The sequence below is a fragment of the Marmota monax genome, unplaced genomic scaffold, assembly GCF_021218885.2.
Source record: "Marmota monax isolate L192 unplaced genomic scaffold, Marmota_monax_Labrador192_F-V1.1 WCK01_AAM20220418_F8-fsc00228, whole genome shotgun sequence".
NCBI classification, from domain to species: domain Eukaryota; kingdom Metazoa; phylum Chordata; class Mammalia; order Rodentia; family Sciuridae; genus Marmota; species Marmota monax.
The window spans coordinates 538,836-558,173 of NW_026695240.1; the positions used below are offsets into that span (position 1 = coordinate 538,836).

At 45.7% G+C, this 19,338-nt stretch overlaps 1 protein-coding gene across 4 annotated transcripts in view; it reads left to right on the forward strand.

The window, feature by feature from the left end:
• Positions 1–13,063: 13,063 nt before the first annotated feature.
• The window catches only part of Akt2 (AKT serine/threonine kinase 2), a 49,936-nt gene continuing 43,661 nt past the window's right edge, over positions 13,064–19,338 (forward strand). For 3 of the 4 annotated variants that reach the window (XM_058577674.1, XM_046440170.2, XM_058577677.1), the window contains exon 1: positions 13,064–13,225. The gene's annotated coding sequence lies outside the window, so the exon portion shown is untranslated. Of the gene's footprint in view, positions 13,226–18,916; positions 18,936–19,338 lie in introns of those variants that run through there. The other variant, XM_058577676.1, reaches the window with a different exon arrangement.

Here is a 19,338-nt window from a genome sequence, read left to right on the forward strand (position 1 = left end):
TAGAGACAGGAGCTCACTGAGTTACTTAGCACCTGGCTTTTGCTGAGGCTGGTTTTGAATTTGTAATCCTCCTGCCTCAGCCTCTGGAGCTGCTGGGATTACAGGTATGTGCCACTGTACCCAGCCAGTAATTTATTTTAATTTAAATTTTAATGAATTATTTTTTAACTGAGCTGGTGGTGCATACCCATAATCCTAGTGACTCTGGAGGCTGAGGCAGGAGGATGGTAAGCTTGAGGCCAGCCTCAGCAACGTAAAGAGATCCTTACCTCAAAATAAAAATTAAAGGGCTGGAGATGTAACTCTGTGATAAATCAATCCCCAATACCACACCCCCCCAAAAAAATCAACCAAGCATTGTTAATTAATTAAATTAAGTGGGGACACTGTACCACTGAACTACATTCCCAGCTTCTGTTTTGTTTGATTTTGAGGTAAGGTCTCGCCCAATTGTCAAGGCTGGCCTCAACTTGTTATCCTCCTCCCTGGCATCCCAAGTCTCTGGGATTATGGGCATATGCCACCATGCCTGGCTATATTTATTTATCCAGACTCATGGATATTTATTTTACTCTAAGTTATAAACCTATGTGACTTTTTTTCCTTCTTTCATTATTCTGGGTTTGGCCATCGGAGCTCTTTCAGTTGGCTATTGTGTCTCTTTGACTTGACGTACTTCTACCTGCTTTATTTTTTATTTTGAGACAGGGCCTCCCTAAGTTTCTGAATCTGTCCCTGAACTCCAACCCTCCTGCCTCAGCTTCCTGAGCCTCTGGGATTACAGGTGTGGGCCGCCATGCTTGGCTTTTGTTTTTCCAGCCCATCCTTACTTTCTGGCACTGCATGGTGCTCCAGTTCATCTTGTGTGTTTCCTGCCCTGGTCCTAGAGTTGGCCCTGTCTTCAAGGAGCCCAATTGCTTTTATTGCTGAACAGTATTAGAAACTAAGATATTTGGGCTGGGGGTGTTGCTCCGTAATAAAGTGCATGGTTAACATGCATGAGGCCCTGGGTTTTGTCCCCAGCACCAGAGAGAGAGAGAGAGAGAGAGACAAATGTCTAGTTGTGAAATATAGTTTTTGCTACTAGCATATCTTCTTTTTTTAAAAAATGAAATCTTAATATGGAACCCAAATATGTACCACATGTTTAAAACAGAAAAGCACTTATTCACATACATTGAAGTACTTATCTTGAATTAATTCATGCAAACAGTACACAATTCAAAGGTTCAAAAGGATACACAGTGCTGGATATAGTGGTGCACACCTGTAATCCCAGCAATTTAGGAGGCTGAGCAGGGGGATTGCAAGTTCAAGGCCAGTCTCAGCAACTTAATGAGACCCTGGGTTTTTTTTGTTTTTTTTTTTTTGAGAGAGAAAGAGAGAGAGAGAATTTTTTTTTTAATATTTATTTTTTAGTTTTCGGTGGACATAACATCTTTGTTTGTATGTGGTGCTAAGGATCGAACCCGGGCCGCACGCATGCCAGGCGAGCGCGCTACCGCTTGAGCCACATCTCCAGCCCCCTAATGAGACTCTGTTTAAAAAAAAAAAAAGCTGGGAATGTAACTAACTCAATGGTTGAACATCCTTGGGTTCAATCCCCAGTACTGAGGGGGGGAAAAAAGATACACAATAAGTCCATCCTGTGCTCAGTAGACTGGCAAAAATCTAAGTCTCAAGTGTCAGGGAAGATTTGGATAACGAGAGTATATATACTGCTGACGGGACATAACTTTGTGCCAACCACTTTGGAAATAATTTGATGGGCTGTGAAAAGTTGAGGTTGACATACTCTCCTTTCCAACCCAGCAATTTTTCTCCTAGGAATGTACCCTGGAAAAACTTCCACATACACACAAAGACATGTATAAAAGTATTTATAGAAGTACTATTTGTAGTAGCATAAACTTGCAAACAACCTAAATATCCATCAACTGGAGAAAGGACAGACTGTGACAGAGTCCAGTTGTCCAATGCCTAACGAATCACCTCAAATCTTAGTTGCCTAAATCAACAATCATTTTTAAAAAAATTTTTTATGGTGATGGGGGTTTACTGGGTTCAATTAGGCTGTTGTCACTTACTGTCTCTCAAGTGTTTGCAGAAAGATGTTAGCTGGGGCTGGTGTCCTCTTAAAGATTCTTCACATATTTGGTGATAACCAGTGCTAGTACTAAGCTGGGACCTCAGTGTGTGCCATTGACCAGAATGCCTATGCATGGCTTCTCCATATGGCCTGGGCTTCCTTATAACATGGCAGCTAGATTCCAAGAGGGAGCTTCTCAAGAACCAGAGGAAACTATTGTCTCTTCTAATGTGGCGTTGAAAGTTGCATTGCTCTACTTTTGCCACAGTGACTGGCCCACTCAAATTCACAGGAGGGATCATAGACTTTACCACTCAGTGAGAGGAGCATCAGTAATAAGAGCATGTGGGATGAGAAATTGCATTATGGCCATCTTGGAAAATTAGGCATCAATGTTGGATATATTATATACCGAATAGAATATTATACAGCAAAGAAAACAAACTAACATTGCACGTATCAATATGAATGAGTCGAAATATTACGTGAAAAAAACAATTGTAAAAGAATATGTATAGTTTAACATGCAGTATTGATTAGGGATACTTAAAGTATAGTAAATATATAAAATGCATGGGAAAGATAAACCCCAAATGTAGGACAGTAGTTCCCTCCAGGGGTAGCTGGCATGTGATTGGAGAGGGACACATGGAGATTGAACAACAGTATACATTTTGTGTGTGTGTCTGTGTTGCTGGATATTGAACTGGCTTCACTCATGCTGGGTAAGTGTTCTACTGTCGAGCTACATCCACAGCCCTTTTTATTTTTATTTTGAGACAAGAGTTTGCTAAGTTGCTGAGCCTGATCTTAAACTTATGATCCTTTGATTCAGGCTCCTGAATTCAGGTATTACCTCCAGTGCCCAACTAGTAATGACCTTTAAAGGCAGGTAGTGAGGGCTGGGCCTGGTGGCACACACATGTAATCCCAGAGACTTGGGTGAGTCAGGAGGATTGCAAGTTTGAGACCAGCAATTTAGTGAGACTCTCAGAATTTAGCGATACCCTGTCTCAAAATTAAAGAAAACAAAAAGGTCTAGGGGCTGGGGTTGTGGCTCAGCGGCAGAGCGCTCACCTAGCAAGTGCAAGGCCCTGGGTTCGATCCTCAGCACCACATAAAAAAATAAATAAATAAAATAAAGATATTTTATTTATTTTTTATTTTGAGATAAGAGTTTGCTAAGTTGCTGAGCCTGATCTTAAACTTATGGTCTAAAAAATAAATTAAAAAAGAAAAAGAAATAACTTTAAAAAAAAAAAAGGTCTAAGGATTTGGCTCAGTGGTTAAAGCACTCCTCAGTTCACACCCAGTACAATAAAAAAATACAGGCAGGTGGAGGGCACGTGGGTATACATTGTGTTATTCTTTATGCTTTTCTAAATCTCTCTTAATTAAAAACTAGCAATTCCCTCTCTTACTCTGGGTCCCTCATTTCTCCAGTTTCCCTCTCTAGAACCAATTTCTATTACTGGAGCTTTCTGTGTGTTCCAGAAATATCCTGTACCTATACAAACAGCTGTATTTTCCCACTCAGTTGCATAAATAATTGTTTGTGTTTTACTTTTTTTTCACTTAATATATTTTGGAGATCATAACAGTATGTAAAGAGCTTCCCTTTAAACACTATATTGACATATAATCTTCAAGCCAGACAATTCACCTATTTAAAGTGCACAATTCACTGGCTTTTAGTTATTCAGAGCTGGGCAGCCATCACCAATTTTAGGACATTTCATTATCCTCCCCCCAAAAATCCTACACCCACTAAACACCGTTCCCCAAGTCTTCCATCTTTGCCCCTCCCCCGCCCCTCAGCAATCATTAATCTGTTTTTCATCTCTATAGAGTTGCCTATTCTGGACATATATAAATGAATTGTACCATATATGGCCTTTTGTGCATGTTGTTTTTTTTTTCATGTAGCATGTTTTCAATGTTCATTCAGGTTTTAGCATGTATTCCTTTATATGGCTGAATAATATTCCATTGTATGGAATGTATATCACCATTTTTTTACCCATTCATCAGTTTGGGTTGTTACACTTTGGGGCTATTATGAACAATGCCCCTACTATAAGTATTCATGTGTGAGTTGTACTTTTTTCTTTTCTTGTGGTACTGGTGATTTAATCCAGGGGTGCTTTACCACTAAGCTATATCCTCGGCCTTTTTCCGTTTTTATTGTGAGACAGAGTCTCCCTAAGTTGCTGAGGCTGTCCTTGAACTTGTGATCTCCTGTTTCAGACTCCCAAGTTCCTGGATTCTAGGCATGTGCCATCCATCCTATCTTGGACCTTTTTTTTTTTTTTTTTTGGTACAGGGATTGAACCCAGGGTGCTTAGCCACTGAGCCACATCCCCAGACCTTTTTTATATTTTATTTAGAGATAGGGTCTGACTGAGTTGCTTAGGACCTCACTAAATTGCTGAAGCTGGCTTTGAACTTTCGATCCTCCTGCTTCGGCTTCCTAAACTTTGGGATTACAGATGTGTGCCACTGTGCCCAGCTCTATCTTGGATGTGTTTTCAATTTGAGTGTGTGTGTGTTGGGGGGGTGGTTTCTGGGGATGGAACCCAGAGTTTTGCTCATGATAGGTAAGTACTCTCCCACTGAATTACATTCCCAGCTCCTATTTTAATTCTTTTGGCCAGATATCAGGATTGGAATTCTTGGTTCATTGGTAATTCTGTTTTTAACCATTTGAGGGAATCTAGACCATTTTAACCTTTCTATCAGGAGTATATGAGGGTTCCAATTTCTCTACATTCTTGCCAATATTTATTATTACTTAAGTTTTTTTGTTTCGTTTTTGTGGTGCTGGGGATCCAACCCAGGTCTCAAGCATGTTAAGCACATGCTAACATGCTAAGTTCTATCCCTAGTGAACTTTTTTGGGGGATACTGGGGATCTAATGCAGAGGTGCTTTACCAGTGAGCTCCTTCCTTCCTCCCTGTCTCCCTCCCTCCCTCCTTCCTTCCTCTCCCTTCCCTTCATTTTCTTTCTTTCTTCCTTCCTTCCCAGGGATTGAACCCAGGAGTGCTTAACCACTCAGCCACATCTCCAGCACTTTTTATTTGGAGACAGGTTCTCAATAGGTTGCTAAGGGCCTCACTAAATTGCTGAGGCTGGCCTTGAACTTCTGCTCTTCCTGTTTCAGCATCCCAAGATGCTGGGATTACAGGCGTGTGCCACTGTGACCGGATGAATTTTTTATTATAGTTATCCTGGTACAAAGTGGTAGCTTATTATTGTGGTTTTGATATGCATTTATTTCCCTGATGGCTAATACTGTTAAATGTTATTAAATGCCTTTTAGTATGCTTATTGGAAAAAAACTTCCTTTTAAAATAACTGCATAGTATTCCCTCAAGTGGACGCACTATGGTGTGTTTAACTGTCATTATACTGTGGACACTTAGATGGTTGGTTTCCTGATGCTTTGCTATTAGAGACAGTGCCTCTTATGCACGCTATATTTTGTTCATATGTGAACATACCCATAGGGTAAATGCCCAGGGGTAAAATTGTAAAGGTCAAAGGGAAGTGTACCTATGCTTTATAAGTTTGAATTTATGGGGCTGGGGTTGTGGCTCAACTGTGGTGGCCTAGCACATGAGAGGCCCTGGGTTCAATCCTCAGCACCATATAAAAATAAATAAATAAAATAAAGGTATTGTATCCAACTACAACTAAAAAGTACTTATTAAAAATAAGTTTGAATCTATGCCATTTGTGTATTTAAAAGTGGACATTGATAATAACCAGATTTGTTTGAGGAACATTCTGATTTTTCCTCCATAATAATGGTTAGTGGGCTCAATCGCATTATACTCAGCAGCCACCTTATCTCCCTATTTTATTTATTTTATTTTTCCTGCTGTTTTATTTTGGTTAAACAATATGGATTAAATGTGCATTTGAGGCAGGAGATTCAGAACACATCAACCTACATTTGTTTTAGCAAAGTTTTCCCCTACAGCTGCCTTCTCTATCCCTTTATATTTTGTACTGTGGTTAGCAATAGCCCCAGTATCACATTTTCTGGCAACTATTTGGTCTTCTTTACCTTTTAATTTTTATTTTTTAGTGCTGCAGATTGAACCTAGGGCCCACATGTGCTAAGCCCACATACCACTGAGCCCCTTGTTTGGCTTTTTTTTTTTTGCGGGGGGTACTGGGGATTGAACCCAGGGGCACCCTACTACTGAACTACATTCCCCAGCTTTCTTATCTCTTTTTCCCCCCCTTCCCTGAGATAGGATCTTGCCACAGCCTAGAACTTGTGATCCTCCTGCCTCACCCTTCTGAAGCCTGCATCTGCCTTGATTGGCCTTCTGGACAGTGTATTATTATTAAGAACCTAAGCTCTACAACTGTGTGATCTTGAACAAATTATTCAACCTCTCTGTTTCAATTTCTTCTGCACTAAAATGGGAGGATTAATAATAGCACCTCCCCCATGGAATGATTATGAGAATCGAATGAATCCATTAGTGTGAAGGGCTTAAAGCTGTGCCAGGCACATAGAGCTATCTAGCTTTATCTCTGAAATTGATGGTTTTCGGCACTGGCATTGGCACCACCATTTAAAGAACCCTTTAATGACATTCTTATAGGCTGTTAAAAAAAAAAGAGAGAGCTTTTTTATTTTAATATAATTGTAAATGTTTAGAAAAGAGGCAGGAACAAGCCAGGCGTGGTGGTGCCCACCTGTGATCTCAGGGACTCAGGAGGCCGAGATAGAAGGAGGGCAAGTCTAAGGCCAGCCTCAGCAACGTAGCAAGGCCCTAAGCAACTTAGTGAGTCCCGGTCTCTAAATGAAAACCAAAAAGGGCTGGGGATGTGGCTCAGTGGCTAAGAGCCCTTGAGTTAAATCTGGAGTACCAATAAAGAGAAAAAAAGAAAAGTAGCAAATCTATACCCTGATTGGTTAGTTGTTTACAATTTGCGCTGCTTGTCTTAACTGTTGGCAATTCTCCCCTGCATAAGGAAACAATTATATATGTATGCAAGTCCTGATTTGAAACATTTGAGAGTTAAGTCAGAGAACATCATGCTCCCTTTACCTTGATCATCCTCTCTTTTGGGGGGCGTTTAGGGAAAAAACCCAGAGCTTATGCACATTCTAGGCAAGTGCTCTACCACTGAGCACCCCCAGTCCAAGAACATTCTCTTTCATAAGCACAGCACAGCTATCAAAATCAAGAAATTGGGCTGCGGAGGTAGCTCGATGGTAGAGCACTCACCTAGCTAGCATGGTGGAGGCTCTGGGCTCCATCCCTAACATCACAAACAAAACAGAACAAAAAGAAAAATCAATTTAACAGAGAAACGGTACTCAAATTCATATTTATTGTTCCAATTTCATCATCCGTCTGAAGAATGTTCCTTATTGTTATTCCCCCTCCGACTTAGAATGCAGTTTAGACTCAGATGTTGCATTTAGGTGTCATATAAGAACTTCCTTTTGTACAATGAATGTTGAAGTAACAGGGAGGGGACCAGGGTCCCCACAATTGCTCTAGAAAGTCTTGACACCTAGGGGCTGGGAATGTGGCTCAGTGGTAGAGTACACGCTGAGTATGTGCAAGGACCTTGGTTCAGTCCTCAGCACCACATAAAATAAATAAAGATAATGTGTCCAACTACAACCCAAAAAGTAAATACATATATTTAAAAAAATCAGTCTTGATACCTTCAAGCAGGGATGGCCAGCTTGTGTGGTGCCATCTTGTGGCAGTAGTGTGAATAGAGTTAATAAATCATTCCAGTATCTGAGAAATTATTTTCTTTGTTTTTGAAGTACTGGGGATTGAACCCTGGGGTGTTGTACATTGAACTATATCCCAGCCCTGTTTATTTCATTATAAAGCAGGCTCTTGCAAAGTTATCCAGGCTGGCCTTGAACTCAAGATTTTCCTGCCTCAATTTCCCAAGAACCTAGGATTAGAGGCAAGTGCCACAGCATCCAGCTTCCCTTCTTGATGACATTATATGAAAAAAAAATGGTTGATATTTTAATTTTTAATAATAGGGTAGACTTTTAGGTATTTCACTGTTTTAAAATTACCTACTTTAGCTTAACACAAAGGAGACTTTGCTGTATCTCAAATCTGGACCCACATAAAGGAGTCCTGTGCTGCAGGTAGAAGGTTGGGCTTTATCTGAGATATCTTTGAAGATAATCTGGGAGCCACAACATTCTGGCTGTGTGATCTTTAGCAGGGGATTGCCCCTCTCTGGGTCTATGTTTACTTCTGCAAAATCAGCCTTAGAGACTTCTGCCTAAAGAACATGTAAAGATGTTGTGGAGGTGAATTTGGTGGTGCATGCCTATAATCCCAGTGACTTGGGAGGCTGAAGCAGGAGGATCTCAAGTTTGAGGCCAGCCTTAGCAATTTAGGAAGGCCCTAAGCAACTTGGGGAGACTCTGTCTCTAAATAAAATATTAAAAAGGGCTTGGGAAGTGGCTTAGTGGTTAAGCACCTCTGGGTTCAATCCCAATACCAAACATAAATAAATAAATAAAAAGAAAGAAAAAAAGTAAAAATGTGGATATAGTTCCTAATACTGTGCCTGATACATGGAAATTCTTCAATAAAGGCTGGGAAGATACTTTACTGTTCATTTCAATTCTTCAGGAGTTTACCAGTTCAGATGTATAATAAAAATTAGACCAGTACAGAGCTTTAACCTTATTAAAACCATATTCAGTCAAAAACTATATTTTGATCCCTGTGTCCTGACTCTGTGCCAGGCATTGTACTGTGGACTGGGATGATAGTGATGCTCAAGACAAGGCCTTCACCCTTACAGGCATATTTGTATAGTGGTTTGTGAAAAGAAAGCTACAAAATGAACAAAGTATCTTTTAGGGTTACATCTGTACAGGGGATTCAAACATGCTAACAAGATAGTAACAGCAAGGCTGTTTCAGATTTGGGGTACGGAGCTAAGGTTAAGAGGTGAAATTTGGACTGAGTCGTGAAAGGTAAGGAGCCAATCATGTAAGGATCAGGATGGGGCTGGGGACAATGAAGAGTTCAGGCACAGGGACCAATCTGTGCTCAAGCTTGTCTTTCTGCAGGAACCAGGGGAGGTGAGTGTGTCTGCAACATGGGTCCAGGCAGGAGTAGTTTGAGGTGATGTTAAAAAACATGCAGGGGCAGTCTGTATAGGGCCCTGAGGCCATGGTAAAATCTTTGATTCTTATTCACATGGATGGGAAGCCATCTGTGTCTCTGAAGCACGTTGGTAAGGTGTTCAGTCTTAATGATAGTTGAGAAAACTTCCTCCCAAAAGTCTGCACTAAAGTGCATCAACCTAGCACAGCTGCTTAAACTGGGAATCTCTGATGTATGACAAGATGGAGTGTGTAAAACCAGGCATTATATGCATGCCTGTATCTCAGTGACTCGGGAGGCTAAGACAGAGGATCACAAGTTCAATGCCAGCTTCCTCAACTAAGTGAGGCCCTAAGCAACTTAGTGAGATCCTGTCTCAAAAAGGGCTGAGGGATGGAGCACAGTGGTAAAATCCTCCTGGGTTAAATACCCCATACAAAAAAAGAAAACAAGAAATGTGATGGTGTCTTCTATTAACAATTTTGAAAGAGTTTGAAACATTTTATAAACGAGGAAATTGGAACCAACATAATCCCTGAGGCTTATCTGTACTTCTGCCAAACACATAACATTACTCTAAAAAGATCTTCCCAATACAGTAGCACTGGGGGAGCTTAGTGACTTCTGGCTGGGGATTTGAAGATATTGTTTCAATGATTCTTTATAACATGGGGACCTCTTTAAAATACTTTAGATTAAAATGAAAAGTTCCAGACTCAATAATGTAATCAACGCTGTGGACTTGCTCCCTGCAACCCCCAAACGCTTTACTAGGGTGAGAAAGGGGGGATTCTCATTCCTCCTGGTTGTATCTCTTGATTGCCCACGTAGAAGGGAAGGGAAGGTTCTCTCCTAATGGCATCCTCCATCACTGCCAGGCTTTGACTCCTAGACCTCACAGGGATGGAGTGCTAAGAGGTTCTTTGTGGCTGATCCATGCAGCTTGTCCAGTCACCATTGGGAAACTGTTTTCTGTGGCAAGGATTGAAACAGGCTCTGGGGCCTGATCTCTTCTCTCCTGGGACAGTAGGAGGCTTTGAGAAAATACCCTCCTTATCCCTCAGGGAAGGATCCTTAATCTTTTTTGTTGTTAATCAAGATTTCATCTGGGGGCTGGGGATGTGGCTCAAGCAGTAGCGCGCTCGCCTGGCATGCGTGCGGCCCGGGTTCGATCCTCAGCACCACATACAAACAAAGATGTTGTGTCCGCCGAGAACTAAAATAAATAAATAAATAAATATTTTTAAAAAAAAAAAAAAAAAAAAAGATTTCATCTGAAATCTCACCCCCACCCCCCAAATAATGTATGTGCAACCCATGTTTATAGTTATGGGCAGGAGTTCATAGACTAGATTAGAGGGAAAAGAACAAATTTGGGTTTTAGGGAATTTTCTCTTCCATCACCCTTGATGTTGAAATCGAAAGACTGAGGCCCTCAAACAATAATTAGGTGGTTTGCTGAAGCAGAAGAGGGCCCAGAAGTAGTAAGACTTTTGTGGGCCCAAGAAGTAGGGCCTGTACTTTCTGTTTTCCAGCATGATGTGACTTAAAAGCACAGGCTCTGGTATCTGACAGTCTGAGTCTCTATCTCTATCCCTAAATTGTCCTGGGAACTTGAGCTAACCCTTTAACCATTGCACTTCATCCTCAAGATTACTGTGTAGATAGCAACAGGGTAGCATCAGTAGGAGTGTATTAGACACAGAACCTGGCCATAATAAATGCTAAATAAATGCCATTAATACTATTTTCCAATAAGGAAAGGCAAAGTCCAGAAAAGGAAAGTTATTTTGACAAGAACACAGGAAAGATGTGACTAGAACCTGCCCATCTTCAAATAGAAAGGTTCAAACCCATTAGTGGCTCATAAAATAAGTTCAGCAAGGTCTCAATATTGAAAAAATTAAAAGAATATTAAATATTAGAGTGTACCATACATGAGGGTAAATACATTTGGTGATATTCTAGTTTCATTATTCTGAAAATCTACACATGGATGTAATAGGTCTTCAAATAAACAGTTTGAAAGCCATTGTCCTTGATGACAGGTTTCCCCAAAGAGTTTATACATAAGCACATGGGAGGTTTCAGTGAGGTCTTAGTGTGTTGTAATTCACCAGGTGCCCTAAAAGGGTTAGCCCAGGGAGACTCAGAGGGAGGGAAACGGTGGGCTGTGAATTATTTGGCACTGATGAGAATGAAGAGGGTAGGCCACAGTAACTGGTCTAGAGTAGGCTAATTCTTATTTATTTATTTATTTATTTTAGTTGTAGTTGGACACAATACCTTTATTTATTCATTTTTTGTGGTGCTGAGGATTGAACCTAGGGCCCTGCACGTGCTAGGCAAGCGCTCTACCGCTGAGCCACAACCCCAGCCCCAGAGCTAATTCTTAAATATTCCTTAAGAGCCCACTCCCTGCAGGACTTGCAGGGGCAGTGCTGAGTACACAGTGATGACTGAGAGTCTTGGTCTCTCCTCTCGTGGGGGCTCCCTGTGTTGTGAGACAGACTTGTCACCAGACAGTAATATACCCAAATGGTGAGAGATCTCAGAGGCATTGGTGAGAATTATCAACCCTGAGGAGGGAAGTTCAGAAATTAGGAACACAGCTGGGCGTGATGGTACATGCCTGTAATCCCAGCAGCTAGGGAGGCTGAGGCAGGAGGATTGCAGGTTCATACCCAGCCTCAGCAACATAGTGAGTCTGTAAGCAACCTAGTGAGACCCTGTCTCAAAAAATAAAAGGGCTGGGGATGTGGGCCCAGTGGTTAAGTGCCCTTGGGTTAAATCCCTGGTGGAAAAAAAAAAAAAAAAGGAAAAGAGGAATAGAGGAATACAGAGGAGCAAGTGAATTCCAAGTTGGAAATTCCTTAACTAAGAGCTAGTACCAGTATTAGTTGACCTTTGGAGAAACTAAAGCCTAGCCCTGGGTGAGACTTGCCTGAGACCCTCTCACAGAGGTGGACCCAGGATAGAGCTTGGAGCCATTTTTCTCGCTCACCGGTGCATACTTGCCAAGCTTTTTGGCAGGGTGAAACCCAAATTCAGAAGGTAGCAATCCTCTCCCAAACGATGAGAAGGGACTGGGAGCCAGAGGTCTTTCAATTGTCTGGTACACTAGCAAATACATGGGGCCGCGATCCGTTTAAATCTCTTTTCTAGCAGGGCGATTTTAAGACTTTTGTGGGCCCAAGTTGATCCACAAAAAAAGATATACAGCCCATATTTATTTGGATATAGATTTTGGAATGAGAGATTGTCATATTGATAAAAATTGTTCTGTTTACTTAAAGTGTGATTGTTTCCATTTTGCAGATGTGGAAACTGAGGCACAGAAAACCGTCTGCCCACAGTCACTGAAAAAGAGGAAACTCAAATTTTGGGGTTGTGTGGCTTCAGAGCCTGAGCTCAACCATGACTGGCACGCTGAAAAAGAACCTTCCAACTTCGGCTCCTGGGCTCTTTAAGAGCCTCGGAACTAGGAGTACAGGCGAGAGCGGAGCAGATCAAAGCGTATGTAAATAAGGACCGGGGGTTGCCGGGAAATTTTCTCTGTGGCTGGCCTCTAAAGAAAGCAGGCGTCCGAGTTCTACGGCGCCTGCGCTGCCCTACCTCTCCTTTCCAGGAGAGGTAGGCCAGGCCCTTAGCCACACCGACCCAAACTGCCCAACGAGCGCAGGCGCCCAGCTGTGGGCCGGCTTCTTTCCCTTCCCTACGCTTGCGCCGTGGCCCAGTCCAAGGCCATCCCTCGTTCTTTGTACGTCAGTTCCTGTTTGTGGCGGGAGAAGGCGGTATTTCCGGCTAGGGGGTGGGAGGGGGCGGCAAGCGGGGGCTGGGGGGAGGGGGCGGGGGGGCCGCGCCGCGCGAGCCGTTGGGCCTGGCTCGGGGAAGGCATCGCCGCTGCCGCTGCCGCCGCCAGAAAACACAAGGAGCTGTAGCTAGCGCAGCGTGGCGATGGGCGCGGGTAGAGCCCCGCCGGAGAGGCTGGGCGGCCGCCGGTGACAGGTGAGTGCGCCAGCGCGTGTCCCCGAGCGCACCCCCCCCCCGCGATGGTCGCGTCCGGGCCCCCCGCGGTGCCGCCCTGGGCCGTACCACCCTTGCCCGCCGGGCGGGGACCGAGTCCTCGAACCCCCCCTTCCGGAACTGAGTGGGGGTGGCTGCGCGGGGGCGGGGGGACTAGCCCAGAGGGGCTGGGGGCGGGGGTGGCGAGCTGCGCAGCTGTGGCGGCTGGGGGAGCTCACCAGGCCTGCGAGGGCCGAACCCCTGAGGGGGCTGAGGGCCGAACCCTTGAGGGTGCTCACGGGGTCTAGTGTCGAGGACTGTGTTATCTGGGGGCTTAAGAGCCGTTCCTATAGTGCATTTAGAGGAGTGGGGCTTCTGGAGAGGGGCCTGTACCAAGTGTGTCAGTGGTGGGGCCGTCTGGATCCTACCACCGAGGCCTGGTGGGGAGCTGGGTCAGGGAGGGAGAGGGGACGAGGAACAGGGGGCAGGACGGGCCAGGTGGGTGTTTAGGGGTGTATTTTGATAGAGCTGTGATACCGAGTGGTGAGAAGGAGCTTCTGCTTTCCGTATTTAATGTGTAGTGGTGGGCTTTTACGTGAAATTCACTCTTGATTGAACTTTTATTAATGATTTTGGGGAGAACTGATGGTTACTGGGGTCCTTTGAACCACGGTGTTGTTTGCTCTGGACTCCAGAATCTGCTCAGATTATTTCTTTTTAAGGTGTGTGGGACATCCTTTGGCAAATTTTTTCCTTCCGGGGAGTGGGGGTAATAGGTCTTAGAAATCACGTAAGTTTTCTGAGCCTTAGGTTCCTTATTAGGGAGGGGAGAGGGTGTTGGGCTTATATTTGAGGAGCTGCCCCAGGACCTGCTTGTTAAGACTTGGGAGAAAGAAGTGTTTGGAGGGACACTCTCCCCTAGGGCAGCGTAGCAGGGGACATCTCGATCCTTAGGATTCTAAGACTCTTTTTCTCTTATTTGAAGACGAATTGGGGCTTAGCAGAGGCCTGGGTTGGAGCACTTAGGACCTCTGATTGGGCTCCTTTTCAATCTTATTCACTCTTCCCTTCCCAGAGAAGCAGCCAGAGTTTGTCCTGCCTAAGTTCATCCTTGGTGGGCACCACTGCAAGCTCCTCCATCCTGGCACCACCTTGGTGTTTATGTCTCCTGGTTACCAGCCCAGCTGCCAGTCATGTTTACGCTCCCTACCAGTGCTCCCTACCAGTTCGGTGATAACAGTTGGCCTCACGGTGAGGCTGAGAGCTGTTTTCCCAGCTGTTCCTCTCCGCATAGGCCAAGGGGACCTGGATGGGGGGTTCCCTGGCCCAGAGCTCAGGGAGAAGTGCTGCTCTGAAAGGTTTGGGACAGTCAGATCCTTCATAGATTTGGTTTCTCTTTGTAGTCACTGGATGGGTGTTTGGAGCAGACAGCTCTAAAAGTGTGTGGCCACTGCTCCCTAGGCCAACTTGTGACCTTGACTTGCCCTATAACCTTTGCCCTGGGTCTGGATTTCAGGTTGGACTGGCTGAAGTCCCTGATTGATCCTGCTGACTGGGCTGATGAATGGTCAAGGGGGCAGATGGTTGCCTGTGGTCTATAGCCGGTGGCTTCCAAGCTGACTGGCCTCCATGGGTCGTGGTTCCTGGAGAGACAGATCCCGGAGTCATGTGAAGCAGTGCTCTCTAGGGTTATTCTACACTCAGGGTTTGTTCCTCTAGTCTTCTCCTCCTACTAACTTTTAGAGGGTTCACTGGATGGGGTTAACAGCAATAAAAAAAAATAACCTGAAATTGATGCCTGACATTAAATGAGTGAATTCTCTGTGCCACGTTATGTTAAGGATAGTTCACGTAGGTTAACTTGCTGAACACTAGTGTTCTAGAGTGACAGGCACTTTTGGATGAGGAAACTGAGGTACAGAGAGGCACCATTTCCAGAATGAGTGGATAATTAGTGTTTATTGAGCATTCGCCTCCATGCTGGACATGTGACAGGTGTTTTGCACATATGGTCACGCAACTTTATTTAAGAGACTTCATTTAAGTTTCAAAATTTATTGTTATACCTACTTTATAGAATTCTATGAATAAGGTAGGGTGATGCCCATTTTACAGACAAGGAAATGAGGCACTCACTGTGAAGCGAAACCACTTCCCTAAGGTCTGGAAATGGTGTAGTTGGGATGTAAACTCTCGGCTCATGTTTGCCCCACAGTGGTCCTTTTGTCAATGAGTAATTGGTAACTGGGCAGTGGTGTTTTTTTTTTTTTTTTTTGGCCATACTGAGGATTGAACCCAGGGGTGCTCTATATCTGAACTACATCACCAGTCCTTTTTTTTAAAAAAAAAAAATTTTTAACTTGAGACAGGGTCTCACAGAGTTCCTCCTCCACCTGGCTTCAAACTTGTAATCCTACTGCCTCAGCCTTCCTGGTAGCTGGAATTACAGGTGTGTGCCACCATGCCCACAGGTAGTGGCTTTTGTGAGTGGATACCCTGCCTGGCACTGGGCTTGGGGCTTTATTTGGTGTTTGTGTGTGTTGTGTGTAGAAGGCTTGGAGGAGGAATTGCCTTCCCCCAGGTCTTGCCAGACCCTGGGAGGCCAGGCTGTGGTTGCAACCCCAGGTAGTTATACTCTGGTACTGCACATACATCATTGCTCAGCAGGTTCCATGCTGAAGTGGGTCTCTGTCCCCTTGGCCCCTGCCCTAGGCATTTTTTTTCCCTTTCTCCTAAGCCTGGATTGCCATGAAGACTCCTGCTTATGGAGTCCAGCATTTCTGGGGAAACTTGGTGTCTTCATGGAGTTGAGCTAGGGCTTCTTTTAGCCCAGGCAGATGTGTGCTAGGAGCAGGATTCAGCAAGAGAACTATGCAGGTGGTGACACAACTACTGGGGATCTGTTAGAGGAATGGTGGGGACATGGGCATGGGTGTGTGTTCTGGCAGTGTCACTTTTTGGCAGTTTCCTAGGATATAGCACACATCTCCAGGCAGTGGACTCAGAAAGGCCCCCACCCCCACCTCAGGCTGTTGTGAGGATTTGGTGAGTTAATCCCTGAGAAGTGCCTACTGTGGTACCTGGATCTGTGGATGTCCCAGTTGGTGACCTCGACTGTGTTACTATGTGCAGGACTGAGGGCATCCTGCATTGCCCACCCTGCACCCTGCATCCCCTCCGGCGTCCCAGGATTCTGTGGGCAGAACAGTAAGCCTGCAGTAACTGCTTCCTCTTCTCTCTACTTAGGACAGATGACAGAGACAGATGCACCCCCAGGTATGCCAGCAGTTCTAGTTTTTATCATTCCTGCTAGGTCATTGAAGGCCCTTGCTAGTTCACAGGACCATGTCAGAAAACATTAGGAAGAGGGCGGGGCCAGCATCAGCATCTCCATTTTCCAGATCAGAAATGGTGTGTGGTGGGCATACAATCAAGTAAAAGCTGACAAACGCAGCTCCCAGGCCCCTTCTCTTTTACCTATAGCTATTGCCCTGAGCCCTTCCTAGATAAACATTCTAGATCTTTCTAGATGTCAGGCTGTGTGCTTACCCTTCTCCACGTGCTTTTCTTTCTTTCTTTTTTTAATGGTAGCATTAGGAATTCAACCCAGGGCACTCAACCACTGAGCTACATCCTAGCCCTTTTTATTTTCTATTTTGAGACAGGGTCTCACCTAGTTACTGAGGCTGGCCTCAAACTTGTGATCCTCCTGCCTCTGCCTCCCAAATCACTGAAATTATAGGCTGGTGCCACTATGCCTAGCTCTCCACCATAGCTCCTAGAGTGACACCAAGGGTGGGAGTTGGTAGGGAGAGTCCTGGAAGAGCCTGTGGGACCCAGGTGAGAGGTATGGATTTTATCCTGAGGTCCTTGAGCTGGGAAAGTATTTCATTCATCCACCACCATTTATTGAGCCTCTACTCTGCCTGGCCTTGCATTAGGTACTGGGGATATGGGGGTACACTCATCAAAATTCCTAACCTCGTGGAGCTGAGGGAGAACAGTGTAAAACAGGTGACTAAGCATGGAATAGTTTAGATGCCAGGCAGCAAATTCAGATTAGATGATGGAGACTTATGGGGAGCTCCCTTATACATGGTGGCAGGGAGGACCTGGGAGCTGACATCAGACAGGCAGGTGAATCAGTGAAGGAACAGCCTTCCAGGTGGGGGCACCCACAGTGGTTAGGTCCAAAGGGAGGACGACTGGGTGAGGTGCAGGAATGGACCGCACAGGGGCCTGTGTGACTGGGCGGAGCCCATGAGGGGAGTCAGGGGCTAGGGCAGGCAGGGGTGGCAGGGCCTAGCTCCCTCAGGTCCTGGTAGACTGCCAGAAGAGGAGTTTGGAGCAGCCTGGGCAAATTTTAGTTAGAAGGTGACTTCCACCATGAGAGGTTCTCAGGCTTCTCCCTGGAGGTGGGTACATTGACTGAGCTGGGCAGGGAGTTTCACATGCCTCCCACTTCCCCCTTGAGCGGAATCACTGCCTTACGACTGGCAGAGGCCCAATGGTCACCTCCCTTTTCTGTGGTTTTCACACTGTGTTCCCTAGGGCCCATGGCTGTTACCTTTGGGGAGCAAGGCGAGGGGCAATGGGCTGGCTTTTCCACCCACCCCTCCCTAACGCAGCCAGCTGGGTGGATGGCAAATAATGCAGAACTGCAGACATTGATAGAAACAGTCTTGCTGCAGATTGTGCCCTCTGCTCAGCTTGTGGACCTGTGATATGCTCAGTGCTGCTGGAGAGTTGGAAAGACCAGGCCTCCTGGGGCACCCTCCAGTGAAGACAGGTGCCCAGCCTGTGGATCTGCAGTGCCACATCAGGTTGTGGTTGGTGTTATAAAGGCAAGATAAGTGGGCATCAGGGGAAGGAAGGGTAGGAATGTTAACTCTGCTTTAGCTGGACAGTCAAGGGTGGCCTCCCCGTGGCAGTGAAGGAGTGCTGTGGAAGGGGCCATAGCACGACCTAGGTGAAGACCCTGCAGACTTAAGGAATCAGCTCCACTTCCCACCTGACAGCAGTGAGACCCTCTAACTTGCTCTGGGTCTCCCAACTGGAAGTGTTGGTTCCAGGTGCTGAATTTGGGTGGTCTGGCTCCCGGGGGGTCTCTCCAGCACATGAAGAGGCTCAGTAACCCTAGGTGGGCTTGACCCCTAATGTTTTCTGAGGCTTGATCTGGAGTATCATCCTGGATGGAACAGAGCCTCCCTCAGATGAAACCTCCTGGGGTTCCAGAAATCCCCTGGGAAGTGGGAATGGGAAGGAGTGTCTTCTGCAGTTAATCTCAGGCTTCTGAAGGACCAGGAACACCCCTGTCTGGGCCTCTCCAGCTTTCCTGAGCTCTCAGAGCAAGGCCTTCAGCCATCAGGCCTCTGGGCTGCGTGGTGGGGTGGTTCCGTGGCAGGCTCTTTTGGATAGCCAGCCAAGCAGCGAGAGGCCCAGCTGGGGAGACAGCTCCGGAGCAGGACCAGGAGGGAGGGAGGGAGCGAGTATGGGAGGGGACAGAGTGGGGATCTTGGCCTGGCCCCATTGGGACAGGACCCACTGCCAGCTTAGCACCCACAGTAGGGCCTGGGTGCTCTTGAGTGCACTGAGCAGGGACAGCACGCCAGAGCCAGCCAAGGAGAGACTCCATGTCAGAGGTTCCTGCAGGAAGTTCCTCGAGCCCAGCCGCCCTGCCTGGGAAGCTTGTCTACAGATGTTGTTTCTAAGGGTGAGGCCAGAAATCCAAGCCTTCCTCTGCTTGCCACCCTGTGGGCCCTTTCCTAATGGACTGGGGCTGCTGCCACTGCCTTGTTCCCCTTATTGGCTTGCTTTCAGGCTCCTCACTGACTGGTGGGTTATTGGCCTGCCCTCACCTCGCCGGACTGCCTAATAATCCAGGCTGAGGACAACTAATGGCAGAGAGCTCTGTTTCTGATACCCCTTAGTTACCATGGAACCCCGGGGACCTTGGTTTACTTCTGAAGGGCCTGCCTAGCCGGGGTGTGGGAGGGCTTAGGGAGCTAAGGTGTTAGGGAGCACTGACCCCATATGCGGGAGGCTGAGGCAGGAGGATCAAAAGTTCGAGTCCAGCCTTGGAAAGCATCAGCCTCTTGAGAAAGTGCTTGACTTAC